Here is a 14,688-nt window from a genome sequence, read left to right as displayed (position 1 = left end):
CACGCTCCTTCTCCAGCCCTGAGTTCATCTCAACTCTCAGATCCGTGTCTCTACCTCCTCGGTGGTCCTCATGCTTGGGGGACGTTAGCAAGAGTAGTCCACCCTGACTGATAGCTTGGCACCTGCCCGTCACCGTGACCCTTATCAATCCCCATTTTGTAGTGAGCAAATGGAGGCACAGAGACGTTAAGTAACCTGCACAAGGTTACACGGAGGCTAAGTGAGAGAGTCAGACTTTGCACCCAGCCCTGCCTGACACCAAGTCCACGCTTCTTACTCTTCTCTACACTGTGGAATGAAAAGGTTGGATTCAAGAATCCTTAAGGTTTCTTTTAGTTGTGAGCTTCTGTGGTTGGAGACTTACGCTTGAAAGATCGATGGGGGTGAGGAGGGAGGGAAGGTAGAAACAACAAGGAAATTAAGTCAGGGTTCCATGAAGACTGGGACAGCAGGCCCTTTTCCTTTCTCTACTCTCCTTTCCCCTGCCTTCCAAAGAAGTCTTAGCCGCCTTATCTTTGACTTGCACATGTGGGGTTTTGAGGGTAAGCAGGTAGGGTGGCCAGACGTAGTGAGGAAGGTTGCTCTGCCTCTAATAAGGGAAGGACAGGGGTAGTGACATCGCTTCTTCGGATATCTGGAAAGTCTTTTGATATGCCTTGATCTTGTCCTTCTACAGGGGCTTTTCGCACCTCCCCAGTGAAGATAGTAATGAGGAAGACCACTGACCTGGGTGGGCAGGAGGCCTGGGCTCTCCCTGGTTCTGTCTCTCTTTAAAACCAGGGAAAGTCACTTGGCTTCCCTATGTCTATATCCCTTCTGTCCCAAGGTAGAAGCAGTACTTGCCCTCCTGCCCGCCAGCAGCCTTTGGGCTACACATGAGGGGCTTGGGGGAGGAATCACAAGTGGACTCAGATATAGGGTGTCTCCAGTGTTTCTGTTACGCCTTGGCCCTCCCGCATCTGCGCTCACGACACCTCAGGTGGCACCAGGGACACCTCCTGAGTCTGCTCCAGTGGAGGAGGTCACTGAGGCAGAACAAATAAGGCAGACATACTGGGGCCAGGCCAGTCTGGAGTGAGTCCAAGGGAAAGAAACGAGGGGGTCCATGCCCAACCTGTGGATGTACCTTGTGCAAGATCAGGAGGCTGCGGCCTCTCCTCCCAACACTTTGGGGCGTGTCAGTGCAAAAACCTAAGAATAGTGAAGGGAGTAAAGGGTGGAGCTCATGCAGGAATTTTGGCTTCTGCTGATTTATACTGGGCTTTGGAGTACTGAATTTTGCTGCCAGGAAGCAAAGAAGTCAGGAGCTGAGTTTTCACCCCCTCCTACCCTTCTCCTCCACTCTTCCCTTCCGGGTTTTCTGGACTGTGCCTGCTTTAGCCCATATTGCTGACTGCCTCTCTGAGTGGGTGTTCTGGGTGCAGATTCAGCATGGCGGAGGAGTCAGGTCAGAGGAGTCAAACCCCAGGCAAGGCTATGAGGCCCCTCTCATAGCCCCTCTCCCTGCACAGGGTCTGGTCCAGGGAAGAAGGCTCCTGGCCATACAGCTTTCTCTTTTCTGTGTTGTGTTGGGCATAGCAGAGTACATGATGAGCCTATACCAGGGCTGCAGGAAGTAACGTGCAGGAGGCCGGTCTGGGCTCTCAGAAGGATAGGAAAGCAACTCGGAGAGGCAGTCCAGCATCTTTTACAATTTCTTCTTATAATTTGAGATACACACACACACGCATACACACACACATGCACAGGATGGCAGGGGGAAGGTAGGCAAAGCCATTTCTATCTTTCTTTTATTTTTATTTAATTTACTTATTTTGAGAGAGAGAGAGAGAGAGAGAGAGAGAGCACGAGCATGAGAGGGGCAAAGAGAGAGGGAGACCGAGAATCCCAAGCAGGCTTCACGCTGTCAGCACAGAGCCTGAAGTGGGGCTCGAACTCACGAACCGTGAGATCATGACCTGAGCCGAAATCAAGAGTCCAACACTGACTCTTGATCCATTTCTTTAATCCATAATCCATGAGGTAGGGTTAGGTTTAGGCTCTGACTTCTTTATTTCTTTTGGAACGCATAGGCAATTACCTCAAGCCATTTGCTGAATAGTTGATCTTTCCCCTACTCATTTGAAATCATTGTCCTCTCTCATTTCAAAACTTCAGAATCTAAATGATTGAGGATAACCATAGCAAGTTTTTGGATGCAGTTCCTTAATTAACAAATGGAGATGCCAATATATTTTCTATCAACATAGAGGGTCGACGTCAAGCTGATAGGAGAAAATGGGTATGAATATTTTGGGAAAAGTTAAGAGCCCTTGCTTTTACGTGGACAAAACAATAAGAACAATAAAAATAGGCATCATTTGGGGCACCTGGGCGGCTCAGTTGGTTGAGCGTCAGACTTTGGCTCAGGTCGTGATCTCGCAGTTTGGGGGCTCAAGCCCCGTGCCGGGCTCTGTGCTGACAGCTCGGAGCCCGGAGCCTGCTTCGGATTCTGTGTCCTCCTCTCCCTCTGCTCCTCTCTCACTCATGCTCTGTTTGTCTCTTTCTCTCAAAATAAATAAATGAACGATTAAATAAATAAATAAACATAAAAAAGTAGGCATCATTCTATTTCTCAAGGCCATGAAGGTATCCATTCATTTGAGAAGTCGTTAGGATCCACTGGGACAAGTCTCAAACTCACAGTCACATCTGAGACATAAAGGTCAACAGTCTGCATGTTATAGGAGTTTGAGTTTGGGTTTTAGTACGAGAAGAGCCCATGTAGGGGAGGAAGGGAGAGAGTGGGCAACTATGGATGATGAAGTGTCAGTCTGGGCACCATTTGGTTCTGTGGAGTTCATGAGGACCCAAAGGCCACTGATCACCATGAGCTCCATGAGGGCGAATGGCCTGAGTCCAATCTTCCCTTAAGTCCAGATGCATGGCAGGGGTCTGATAAATGCTTATTAAATTGAATTTAAATGACTTTTCCCAGTGAGGACTCTCTGGGAGAATCAGAGGAATATTGTGGGAGAGGAAATACCTCCCCTTTTCCGCCCCTCTTCCAGAATATTCCCCAATTTCTGTATTCAGCTGAAAATGAAAGAAAATCTGATTAATCGTGGCTTAAAAAAGAAAAGGATATTATTTTTTTGGTTTCATTTAACATGAAGTCAGAGGCAGGCAGTCTCGGGCCGGTTCAGCACCCACATCATCTAGAACCTGCTTTTTCTCTCCTTCCTTCTCTCCTCTCTGTTGTTGCAAGATGTTGGGGAGAAGGGAGGTGGGTAAAGCCCAAAGGTCCAAAGGCATGTCAGCCCAGAAGATCCTAACAATCTTTCCAAAAAGCTCCCCTCGGTGAGTTTCACCACTTTAGCTGCAGAGGGGTCCAGGCAGGCAAACACTGCTAGTGTGTGTGTGTGTGTGTGTGTGTGTGTGTGTGTGTATGTGTTGGGTGCTATGTAAATAGATTTTGAGGTCCCATCTAAGAGCACAAGAACTCATAAGGAATCATCTTCCAGCTACCCTAACACTCAGCAAAATGGAAGCCTTCCTGGTAATGTTGCTCTGCGTCTTGCCGAAATTTTATAACAGCCCTGTGGGCCTCCATTGGAGCCACAGATGGAAGGCTAAGAATGTAGGCTTGCTGGACTCAGGGTTCAACTAGCTTGCCTGGCAACCAGAGCCACTCGGGAGGGAGCAGGCAGGTTGGTGATACAGGCAGAGAACGGGGGGATGGTGCCCACCCGGGACAGGGGAATGGCTATTCTGATGAAGAATCCCCTTGGGGCTTGGCTTCCACTCACCCATTAGTAGTTATTATTTTAAGGCTGATAATGGGAGTTTCATTTCTTCTTATTTGGGACATCTAGTATGCACAATGCTTTCCCCAGCTTGAGATTTCTAGTATTCCCTTGAATAACCTTCCTTAGCATCCCGGACAGAAGCTTCCTCAGCTGCTATGCTGCAACAGGCCTGGTCAACAGCACAAAGGCTGACAGCACAACCCCAAGTTGTGCTGGGCCGGGGTCGCAGGGGACAGGGCTCTGTGGCACTGTCCTCCTCTGGGCTTCTCTGACTTTGGCCTTGCGACTGGGGTGCTTCAGAATATGGACCAGGTGGATCAGAAGTTTCAAAGGAGCCTGAGTAGGGCTGGCCCCTGGGGCAAATCAAGCAAGGGTTATGCAAACTGTATCGGGTGCCCGTCCTAGGAGCCTGGCCCACAGACGCTGCAAACCACAGCGGAAGGGCTGATCTCTGGACAGCCAACGTGGAGTTCCCCTTTGTGCAACTGGGGCGCCAAATCAAGCAATTTGGATTTTCCTTAGGGGACAGACACTGTGATCTGTAACTTCTCACATGAGAAATTTGGTGCACAGGGGCCGGGACACCAGGTGTTGGAGACTTTGCCCCCCAGAGGACACAGCTGTTTCTGATCCGTTTGTATGACTACCTAGAATAACTGGTGTAGTTAATAGAGTACTAGGGTAGTTATTAGCAGTCCTAGTGTAGAACAACTCTGTAGTTGCACAGGGTCCCATGGTCTGGACACAGGTCCCAAACAGTCAGCTGTTACTGCTTTGAGATGCCTAGCGATTATTGAACAAGTGGCCCCATATTTTCACTTTGCACTGGGCCCCCAATTTATACAGTTGATTCTGTATATGAGACTGAAGCCATCTTCCTTCTCTGGCCTCCCCTTCACCTAGTGTTCCCTAACGCAGCGAGTGACATGACCCTCTAACCCCACACACAAGCCAGAAACCTAAAAATAACTTGCTGGTTCCTCTCTCTCCCTCGCCAAGTTTTGACCAATCTATTATCAGGTGCTCTTAACTTTTCCTCACAAACATCTTCCTAATCTTCTCACTTTTCTCCATTTCCAGCAGCAGCAGAAACAACTGTCTGATTCAAACGGCCATCTTGTCTCTCCTGGGCTCTAAAATAAATGCCTAATTCAAATTCCAATATCCGTTCTCCGATGGATTCTCTGTTCTCCACCTTGTAGGCAGAGTGATTATTTGCAAATAGCAATCTGATCATGATTCTCCTTCTGCTTACACCTTCCATGGCTTCCACTTTCTCTTTCTTAGTAAAACAAGGACCTGTATTCTTCACGCTGTCTAGGACTCCTTTATCATCTGACCCTCCTTCTGCCTCGACTTTCAGCGCTCCCCACTGCCCCTGCCCTCCAGCCTCACTGGCTTTCCTCTTTTTGTTTTTTTGTTTTCAAATAGTCCATGCTTTCTCTCCTACTGCAGGGCCTTTGCACATGTAGTTTCCCCTTTATGGATTGTTCATTCCCTTCCCTTCATCCTTCAGTTATCAGTTCAGATGTTACTTCCTCAGATGAGTTTTAACTTATTTTCAGCTGGATCTTCTGGGTATATCTTCTTAGAACATCTTGCTCCTTTCCTTTATGGTACTTATGGCAGTTTATAATTATACATGTGGCTTTGTGGCCATTTCTTGGGCTCCATACTTGCCATTAGACTGTCCTCCACAGGGCAGGACTCGTGTCTGTTTTTGATCACCATTGTTTGCCTAGTACTTAGCAGAATGCTGGGCACATCCAAGGTTATTGCTAAATATTTGTTGAGTGACTGAGTATGTGCTTCCTAAACTTTTTGTAGTTATAACTGGCTACCTTTGTCTCCCATCTCACAGAAAGTAGAGGATGAATTCCCTTGGGGAAATAGCTACCCTCACAAACTACATGCTTATTCCCATTTAGCTTTTCCATTTTGAAAAATCAGTCTCATTACTACTCAGCACTCATCCAGGCAGGATGTTGTTAACCAAATCCCCCACGATTCTTGGAGTGTTTAAAATGTCCTGTGTCACAGAGTATCAGAAGAAGGACCTTAACCATTATATAACCCATTCCTCTCATTTTATGGATGGGCAAACTGAGGCCCCGAGAAGAAAGTGACTTTCCCAGGCACTTGAAATAGTCAATGGCAAAGGTGGAATCTGACCTCAATTCTCTTTGCATTATTCTTCTCAAATCAACATCTAATTCCTTGACTCAGAGGAGCATTAAATCACTCTCAATTCTCATGGCCAGCACCAACACTAGAGGGCACTAAGATGCGAGCAGTGTGTGTAGTTGTAATGGCGAGAAGTTGAAAGTCATGGAAATAAGTTTCCCCTTACAAACCAACTATGAATCTGTTATGTGCTCTCCAGGTATGGAGCTCTGTGCTTGGGACCTAGAGATGGGGGCGAGGGTTGCTGCGATAGTTTAGTCCTGGGGAAATACTTGAAGCCTTAGGATATTTGCAGACAGAAGGGGGTTTCTTACTGTATTTTATCTGAGACGTGACTGCAATAGTATTAGGAGGCATAGGTTGGCATGCCCTCCCACCAAGGAACCCCTCAAACACCATCTCTCTCCAGAAACCTTATTTAAGAGAGCATAGAATTGAGTATGCCCCTTCATCTTGCTTATTCTGGTCTTGATCTCCAAAACGTACCCCTGACTCTAAATCCTCTGTCACACTCCACATATTTTGATGTGTGCTTTAGATGCACAACTGTATTACTTGTGTGAAGAGCCAGATGCTTCCTCCATACGGGATTCATGACACTTCTGCTGTGACTGTGTCATTTACGTGAAGCCTCAGGTAATAAACTCTTTGGGGAAGGGTGTGGAATTGGGCTGTTGTGTCTGCTGTGGTCCCAGTTTCCCTAAGTCAGCTGTCCCCAAGCTGTTGGGATTCAGGACCCTTTTATATTCCTAAAAACTACCGAAGATCCCAAAGAGCTTTTACTTATGTGGATTTTATCCATCAATATTTATTGTGTTGGTAACTAAAACTGGGATATTAAAAATACCTATTTATGAGTTTTCCAAGTCGTAATAAAAACTACACATGAACACAAATAACATATTGTTATGAGAAATAACTATATTTTCCAAGTCAGAGCACCTTTGGTGAGAAGAGGGACCCTGTCTGACATTTGTTCCAAATTTTTCGAAATATCCGGCTTAATAGAAGAGCTCGTATTCTTACATCCTCTTCTCCATTCAATCTGTTGCAATCCATTGCCTTAGCTTGAAGCGTATGAAGAAAATCCAGCGCCACAGAGATATACAGTTGGAAAGGGGAGGACCCCTTAGAGGTCCTTGGACTTCCCCCTCCTTTGAGAGCCACTTGCCTAAGTGTTCAGTAAAAATCTCTGGCTGACGTTGAGTGGGAGGAGGGTGATCAACGTTTGGTCTCAGAGAAAGGTGTGTGGGGGAGGGGAGGATATAGCAGCAGGACACCGGACCTTGGTGGAGAGGGAGAAGCCCACCGATTCGCTGCTGCCTTCCTTATTCAGAGTTTCCAAATGGCCAGCGTGGTCCTGCCGCGCCGCAGCTCCTGCGACCATCAACGTATGTCATGGAAGCTGAAGGCCTCACACGCGGGGTTTGTGGTTTCAAGTCAGAACCCATGGGAGTTTTGGGGCTGATTTGCAGTGCCTTACCTATTACTGTAAATCCCCTTCTCCAAGGGGCCCCAGGCCGAAGCCCAGGTTGTCGGGGCTGGGCGTGGTCAGGGGCCACAGGGCTATCAGAGGGACTCTACTGTGGCTTATTTGGGGTTCTACTTTCCATTTCCACTTTTAGTTCTTCTCTCTCTTTCTTGCTCTCTCTGCTTTCTCTTTGGTTAGCCTTGTGCTTTCTCAGTTTTCAGAACAAACTGAAAATACCATCAGATGTTTTCCAGTCTGATGGCCGGGATTTATCCAGCCAAAACAATGCGCTTTGCTTTCCACTTTCTTCTTACCCCATGCAAAGTCAAGGGGCGTACACAGTCGCCGAGCTCTTCCTGATCTGGTTAACTGACAAATCACTTCAACGAGGTGCGCACCCTTTCAGGAACTGGGTCAGACACTGTGGGTTCAAATTAAAGCTTGATTCCTGGTTGCCCATCTGACTGTGGGAAACTCTGTGTAGAAGGAGTGGGAGCTGGGGCACCTGGGTGGCTCAATCGGTAACATGTCCGACTTCGGCTCAGGTCACGATCTCACAGTTTGAGTTCCAGCTCCGTGTTGGGCTCTGTGCTGACAGCTCGGAGCCCGGAGCCTGCTTCGGATTCTGTGTCCCCCTCTCCCTCTGCCCCTCCCCCGCTCACGATCTGTCTCTCCGTCTCTCTCAAAAATAAATACATATTTTTTAAAAATTAAAAAAAAAAAAAGGAGTGGAAGCAGAATTTCTATTTTTATGGAGCTGGACTAAGAATTCCCAAGGCCCTGATATGCTTCAACCTTCGAAAAGAGTTCAAAATAGGGGCGCCTGTGTGGCTCAGTTGGTTCAGGGTCCTGGCTTTTGATTTCTCTCTCTCTTTTTTTTTTTTTAACATTTATTTATTTTTGACACAGAGAGAGAGCATGAACAGGGGAGGGTCAGAGAAAGAGGGATTCAGAGAATCTGAAACAGGCTCCAGGCTCTGAGCTGTCAGCACAGAGCCCTATGCGGGGCTCGAACCCACAGACCGCAAGATCATGACCTGAGCTGAAGTCGGACGCTTAACCGACTGAGCCACCCAGGCACCCCTGGCTTTTGATTTCAACTGAGGTCATGATCTCACAGTTCATGGGTTCGAGCCCCATACCAAGTTCTGCACTGACAGTGTCGAGCCTGCCTGGGATTCTCTCTCTCTCTCCCTCTCTCTCTATGCCTCCCCTACTTGTGTTCTCTCTCACTCTCGAAATAAATGAATAAAGTTCTTTAAAAGTTCAAAATGACATATCACTAAACTATACAATATATTTAAGGAAGTCCACCAAGGTTCTGATACTTTTGATGTATCAATGCTTTTGCAATTATATCAGTACTTTAAAAAATACATATTGTTCTTTAAAAACGGTAACGAGAATCTGTTCGTGCCTTGACTTTTGGGTGATCTCAGTCTGTTCCTGGGAGTCAGGTCAGGATTCTCAAGCAGGAAGTTGGATATAAATTGGCATCAAATAGTTGACTGATCGGTTTGAAGATTCCCTGATTGGCTAAGGGATGGTGCACTCAAGCCTCTCTTATGTGGCAGACCTTATGTCTCCTCTGACGGCAAAGGCTGGGTCTTTGGCAGCAAAACACCCACCTTCCCCAATTTGCCAGACCCACGCCCTGGGCCCAAGTGTTCGGTTGCTGGAAACCACACGGTGTGCCCTGCCTTTGAGCTGGTCTCTGCAGTAGAGTGTGGTCGGTTAAGTGTGTGGGTCCTAGAGTCAAGTTAACTTTGCCACCCACCTCTGCCTCTTACCATCGGTGTGACCTCGGGCAAGTTGCTGCACTTTCTCATGCTGTAGTATCTACCACCGGAGACGGTGACTGGCCCTACGCGGCTGTTGCAAGGACTGAACGCAACAGCGTGTGGACGCAAGTGCTCCGTGCGTGCCCAGCATGGAATGAGCGGTGGTTTTTGATGCTTTTCCATCGGCATGCACAGCTGCTAGAGCTGGATCTCTCTTTGTGGACCCGACGCCTCAGAACGGGACAGGGTCTCCACCCCAACATTCTGAGGACGTGACACAGATGTCCGCCCCATAGGAGAATGGCAGCCAGCCCCGGGCCTCCTCCATGAGACCCCAGACCCATTCCTTTCCACCCCTTGGCCTTGCTTTCTTAATCAATAACTGGGGGGCTTGACAGAGTTGTTTCTCTAAGGTCCTTTCCAAATCGAACATCCTAGGATTTTGTGGTACTCCTCCCTCCCTCCCCGTCCTTCTTGGCAGGAGTTAGCCACCACACGTTCTTCTGATGCACACATGCCAAACCCACGAGTCAGCTCCATGCCAGGCCCCTTCTTCCGGTTCAAAGCTTCTACCCCGCCCTGGAAGCATCATTCTGTAATAGAAACAAAACCTTTTCCTCGGGCGACGTTTGCGTGTGTTCACCTGTATTTCCTTCTCGCAATCCTGGCCCCCAGCGTGCCTGAGGCTGCAGTTTCATTGTGAGTCAGGTCTGCTGAGCGCAGTGGAAACCAGATGACAAGATGCTGCCTTTTCCTCAAGAGCATGGTCTGGGGGGCGGCGGGGGCGTGCGAGGGAGGTGATCACCCTCAGGAAGTGGATTTTCACATTGACTGTCTCTGGGAAGAAAGAATATTACTGGAAAGCCCGAGAGATCGCTTCACGTCTCTTTCAGAAGGGCCTTCACATTCTCAAGAAATTATTTGCACCTTGCCGTAAAATGGCTGTGTCATCTTGGTACCTGCTGCGAGGCAGGCCAGTGCTGGGGAGGAGGTGTTCCTGGTGTCGTTGGCTCGTGCCATGCGTCTCAGGTAATAGGTCTTCCTGGTGGAGGTGGCCGTGTGGTGCCAGATTCCCGTGGCAGAGCGCAACGAAGCCTGTCAGAGTCCTGCCTCAGTCCTGGGGTGGGGTGCATGACGGCGGCCACAGGCTTTGGAGCAACGAGTGAGAGTCCTTCAAGCCCTCAGGTGTGTCCCATGGGGAAAAGAAGAAAAGGCAAGGAGTGGATCGGATTCAGAGGTGGGGGAGAAGCTATGGAAGATAAAGCAGGAACCCCTTAGGCGTTCACCCCAGAGGCTGAGTTCTGTGCAGGGCTGGGTGGTGATCTGGGATAGGTGGGAAGGTGAACGGGTCATTGGGCAGCTCTTGATCAAGCAGGGCAGAAGGCAGGGGTTTCAACAGAGGGTCCCCTCCGAGGAGAAAGTGGATGGATACCTCCCAGAGAGGGGTCCCAGTGTGATAGGAAGTGACCCGAGATCATTTTGTCTTATTTTGAATGTTGCCTAAGGCTGGTCGTGTGTGCAGTAAGAGAAAGGAATCCTCCTTAGGTGGCCAAGAGGCACATAAAAAGATGTCCCACATCACTAATCATCAAGGAAATGCAAATCAAAACCACCACGAGCTATCACTTCCCACCTGTCAAAGAGCTAGCATCAAAAAGACAAGAAATACCAAGTGTTGATGAAGACGTGGAAAAAAAAGGGAACCCTCCTGCCCTGTTGGTGGGAATGCAAACTGGTGCAGCCACTGTGGAGGACAGTATGGAGGTTCCTCAAAAAACTAAAAATAGAAATGCCATATGACCCAGAACTTCTGTTTCTGGGTATTTATCTGAAGAAAACAAAACCAATTTGAAAAGATATCTGCACCCCATGTTCATTGCAGCATTATTGACAACGGCCAAGATACGGAAATAACCTAAGTGTCCAGCGTTCACTGATGAGTGGACGAAGAAAATGTGGTGGATGTGTTATTCAGGCTTTAAAAAAGTGAAACCTTGCCATTTGTGACAACATGGATGGACTCTGAGGACATTATGCTTAAGTGAAATAAATCAGAGGGAGAAAGACAAACACCATACGATCTCACTTGTATGTGGAATCCAAAAAGCCCAACGAGACAAAAACGAAAACCCCCCAAACCCAGGCTTGCAGATGCAGAGAACAGACTGGCGGCTGCCAGAGATACGGGGTGGGGAGGCAGGTGAAATGGGTGAAGGGGGTCAAAAGGTACAAACTTCCTGGGGCACCTGGATGACTCAGTCCATTCAGCGTCTGACTTTGGCTCAGGTCATGATCTCACGGTTTGTGAATTTGAGCCCCGCATCAGGCTCTGTGCTGACAGCTCAGATCCCGGAGCCTGCTTCGGATTTTGTGTCTCCCCTTCTCTGCCCCTCCCCTGCTCATGCTCTGTCTCTCTCTGTTTCTCAATAATAAATAACAGTTAAAAAAAATTAACAAAAAAAGGTACAAACTTCCAGTTATAAGATAAGTCATAGAGATATAATGCACGGCATGGGGCATATCGTCAACCATATTGTATTAACCTTTACGGCTGCAGATGATAATTCGATGTATCGCGGTGACCCCTTCTCAGTGTGTACAAATGTAGTAAACATGAACTAATAGAACATTGTAGGTCAATTTTACCTCAATTAAAACAGAAGAGACTATCTTTTGTAAATCTTGTAGACCCCAGCTCCCAAAAACCTGAACTGAGGTTGATGCTATTTATATAGAATAACCCAGTTGCATCACATGCTATGACAAATCAGCATTCGTAAAATGAGTTCCTATGGAGACCTCATTCCAGTTTCCAAAAAAGTGACTCAGACACTGGTGCGTAAGCCATACATAAGCTCCTTGCCCCGCGGTGAACCAACAGGTACCCGACCAAGGGAACTGCAAGGTCCTACTGTGTGTTGGGGAAGGGGGTGCGGGTGGGGCTCGGGCCTGCGATAAGGCAGGACAGGGATAATAGGATATCTTCAGCGGTGTGTCACCGGCTGGCTGGCTTTGATGGGGCGCTGTCATTGTCATCTAGAGCCCCACATATGCCTCCACCGAGGAGAACTGATCATATCTGTAAGAGCAATAGCCGCCTCCTGGCTGTGAGAAGGATGTGGGATAGATGCTTGCCGCGGTGCCTGGCACATAACGAGGACTCTGTGACTCTTCCCTGGCAAGACCCACTGCTTCCAGACCGCTCCGTCACTATACTACAGGTACGACAGCTATCACGGCTATTACTATCAGAACAGCTATGACTGTTGATGCTACCACAATTTCGCTTTCCCTTCTGGGCCTCCTGAAATGACTTTGAACATCCCAAAGGGTGGTACCAGTGGAGGAAGAGTTGGTCTGCTCGCCGAGCCCTTCCTGCGTGGGTGGGGGTTGCAGGGGAATAAAGAGGCAGGGCCCCGGGGGGGAGGCCTATGCTGGGGGGAGTGGGACCCAGGAGCTTCTGGTCACTCTAACCACAGCTGGGGCTTTTGTTTCATTTCATGTAAAATCAAAGGGCTTTCGAGTAAACCGGGGGTGAGGAGGAGGGCCCGGGTTGTACACGAGAGGCCACACGGAGCCAGAGGCTGCCCCGTCTAGGCCGCAGCAGCAGGAAAGCTGGGGTTGAGGCTACCGGGGCGCTGCAGCCGAGATCTAGGGGGTGCGGAAATGGCGTGAGGGGTGCCGACTTCTTCACATCGACCCCGCCCTTGGCCCCCTATGCTACTCCTCCCCCGCCCCGCCACTGGCCAAGTGAAAGCCCACGTGCAGTTTCAGCCCTAGCTGGTGGTTACTGGCATTACTGTTCTAACCAAGTTAACTTTTTACGTGGATTGTCCCCTTCAACCCCAGCCCGCCGGACAACAGAAGGCATTCTTTAAGTCGTCTCAGGTTTCTCCAGACCGTAGGCTCGTCTCCCTGAGGCGCCAATTTCATCACCCATCTCCCGTTTGCACGAACCTTCAGAACAGAATCCCTCCATCCAAGCTGGGCATTCACACTCCCAAAGGTCTTCGCTGCCTTCTTTCCCGCAGATTTTCGGCACAAGGCCTCTGGCCCCAAAGAGAAGGCTCTCTCGCCTACTGTCAGAAGACGCCCTGCTCTCTCGCAACTCCTCTGCCTCCATCATTCGTGGCTTTACTGATCTGCAGTGGCCGTACCCACCTGCTCCCCTCCATGCGGCGTATCCCTCAGCGTGCCTCCTCTCCGAGCCTCTCTTTATCAGTCTCATCCCACGGAGCTTGCTTTCTTTTGTAAGAACATCCTACAGAGGCGCCTGGGTGGCTCAGCTGGCTAAGTATCTGACTTAACACACTGGTCTGCAGATCTGTCGTTCATCTTCTTAATCCGGAGACGGCAAACTTAGGCAATGGGATCTGTCGTGAGTGTGAGGGGGCGCTCGTGTGTGTGCGTGTATGTGACTCTGTAGCTCTTCTATGAATAAATGATGCCACGGACCTGCCATTGCCCAGCCCAAGGCTGCGAGCCCACAGGCCTGTGCTGATAACCACGTTCGACTCCTACCTAGCTTGGATGGTTTACCTTGATGACTCTTCGACTTCTTACCATGTGCCACGTTGGACCCCCGAGCTTGGACCCTTCAAAAGACTGTGCCATATAGCTTCCCCTAAGTGCAAGACTCGTCTCAAAGTAGCCATACCTGTTCGCTAAATTTTCCTTCTTGGAAACTGCTACACTACTCCTCTACATTCATTCTATACCTCACTCGCTCCGAAGTCCACCCCTCCTCCCAACCCATTGCTTTGGCCACGCACTCACCCTCTAAAAACATCTTCTAGGAGGCCACCGCCAGATTCCAAGAAGCCTTAGGAATCAGAAATGGTCCAGTTCAAATCCAAGGGGCTGTTGTCGGTGTAGCTCATTCCCCCAGTCTAGCTCCTACATAGGAGACCCAGAAGACTTCTTAACTGGAAGTCACAGTCATCTGGTTCAAGTCCTTGCTTTCCAGACAAGACTACACAACCTGGCACCAAGTTTGCCCTGAAGCCTTTCAGGAAAGCGTCTGGAACGTCTAATGATCCTCGTGGTCAGAAAATTTTCTTCAACAAAAACTCCATCCTGCTTGGCTCTAAGCCTGCTGCTAGCTTCAGGGAGCACCCAGAGTCCCAGATAGTATTGGAGCTGGGAGGGATCTGGGAATTTAATTTCTCAGGTAGTTTCCGTATTAACCCTGTCTTTTTACCGATGAGGAAATTGAAGTCCGGAGCCTTTAAAGAACTTGCCTGAGTGGCAGAGTCAGAGTTAGAACTTGGGTCTCCTGCTACTTAGTTCATTTCTTTGCCCATGTCACCATACTGAGATGAACAATGTGGCTTCAAGAACTTTTAAGATGTTAAAAGGCGGCGTTACACCCAAAACTAACGTAATAAGAAATTATATCTCAATTAAAAAAAAAAAGATGCTATAAGGGCGTGGCCCTGCCCCCATCCTCTCGGTGTCCCAGAAG

Source organism: Panthera tigris, chromosome F3, assembly GCF_018350195.1.
Source record: "Panthera tigris isolate Pti1 chromosome F3, P.tigris_Pti1_mat1.1, whole genome shotgun sequence".
Lineage (NCBI taxonomy): Eukaryota > Metazoa > Chordata > Mammalia > Carnivora > Felidae > Panthera > Panthera tigris.
Note: the sequence above shows the minus strand (reverse complement) of the source record.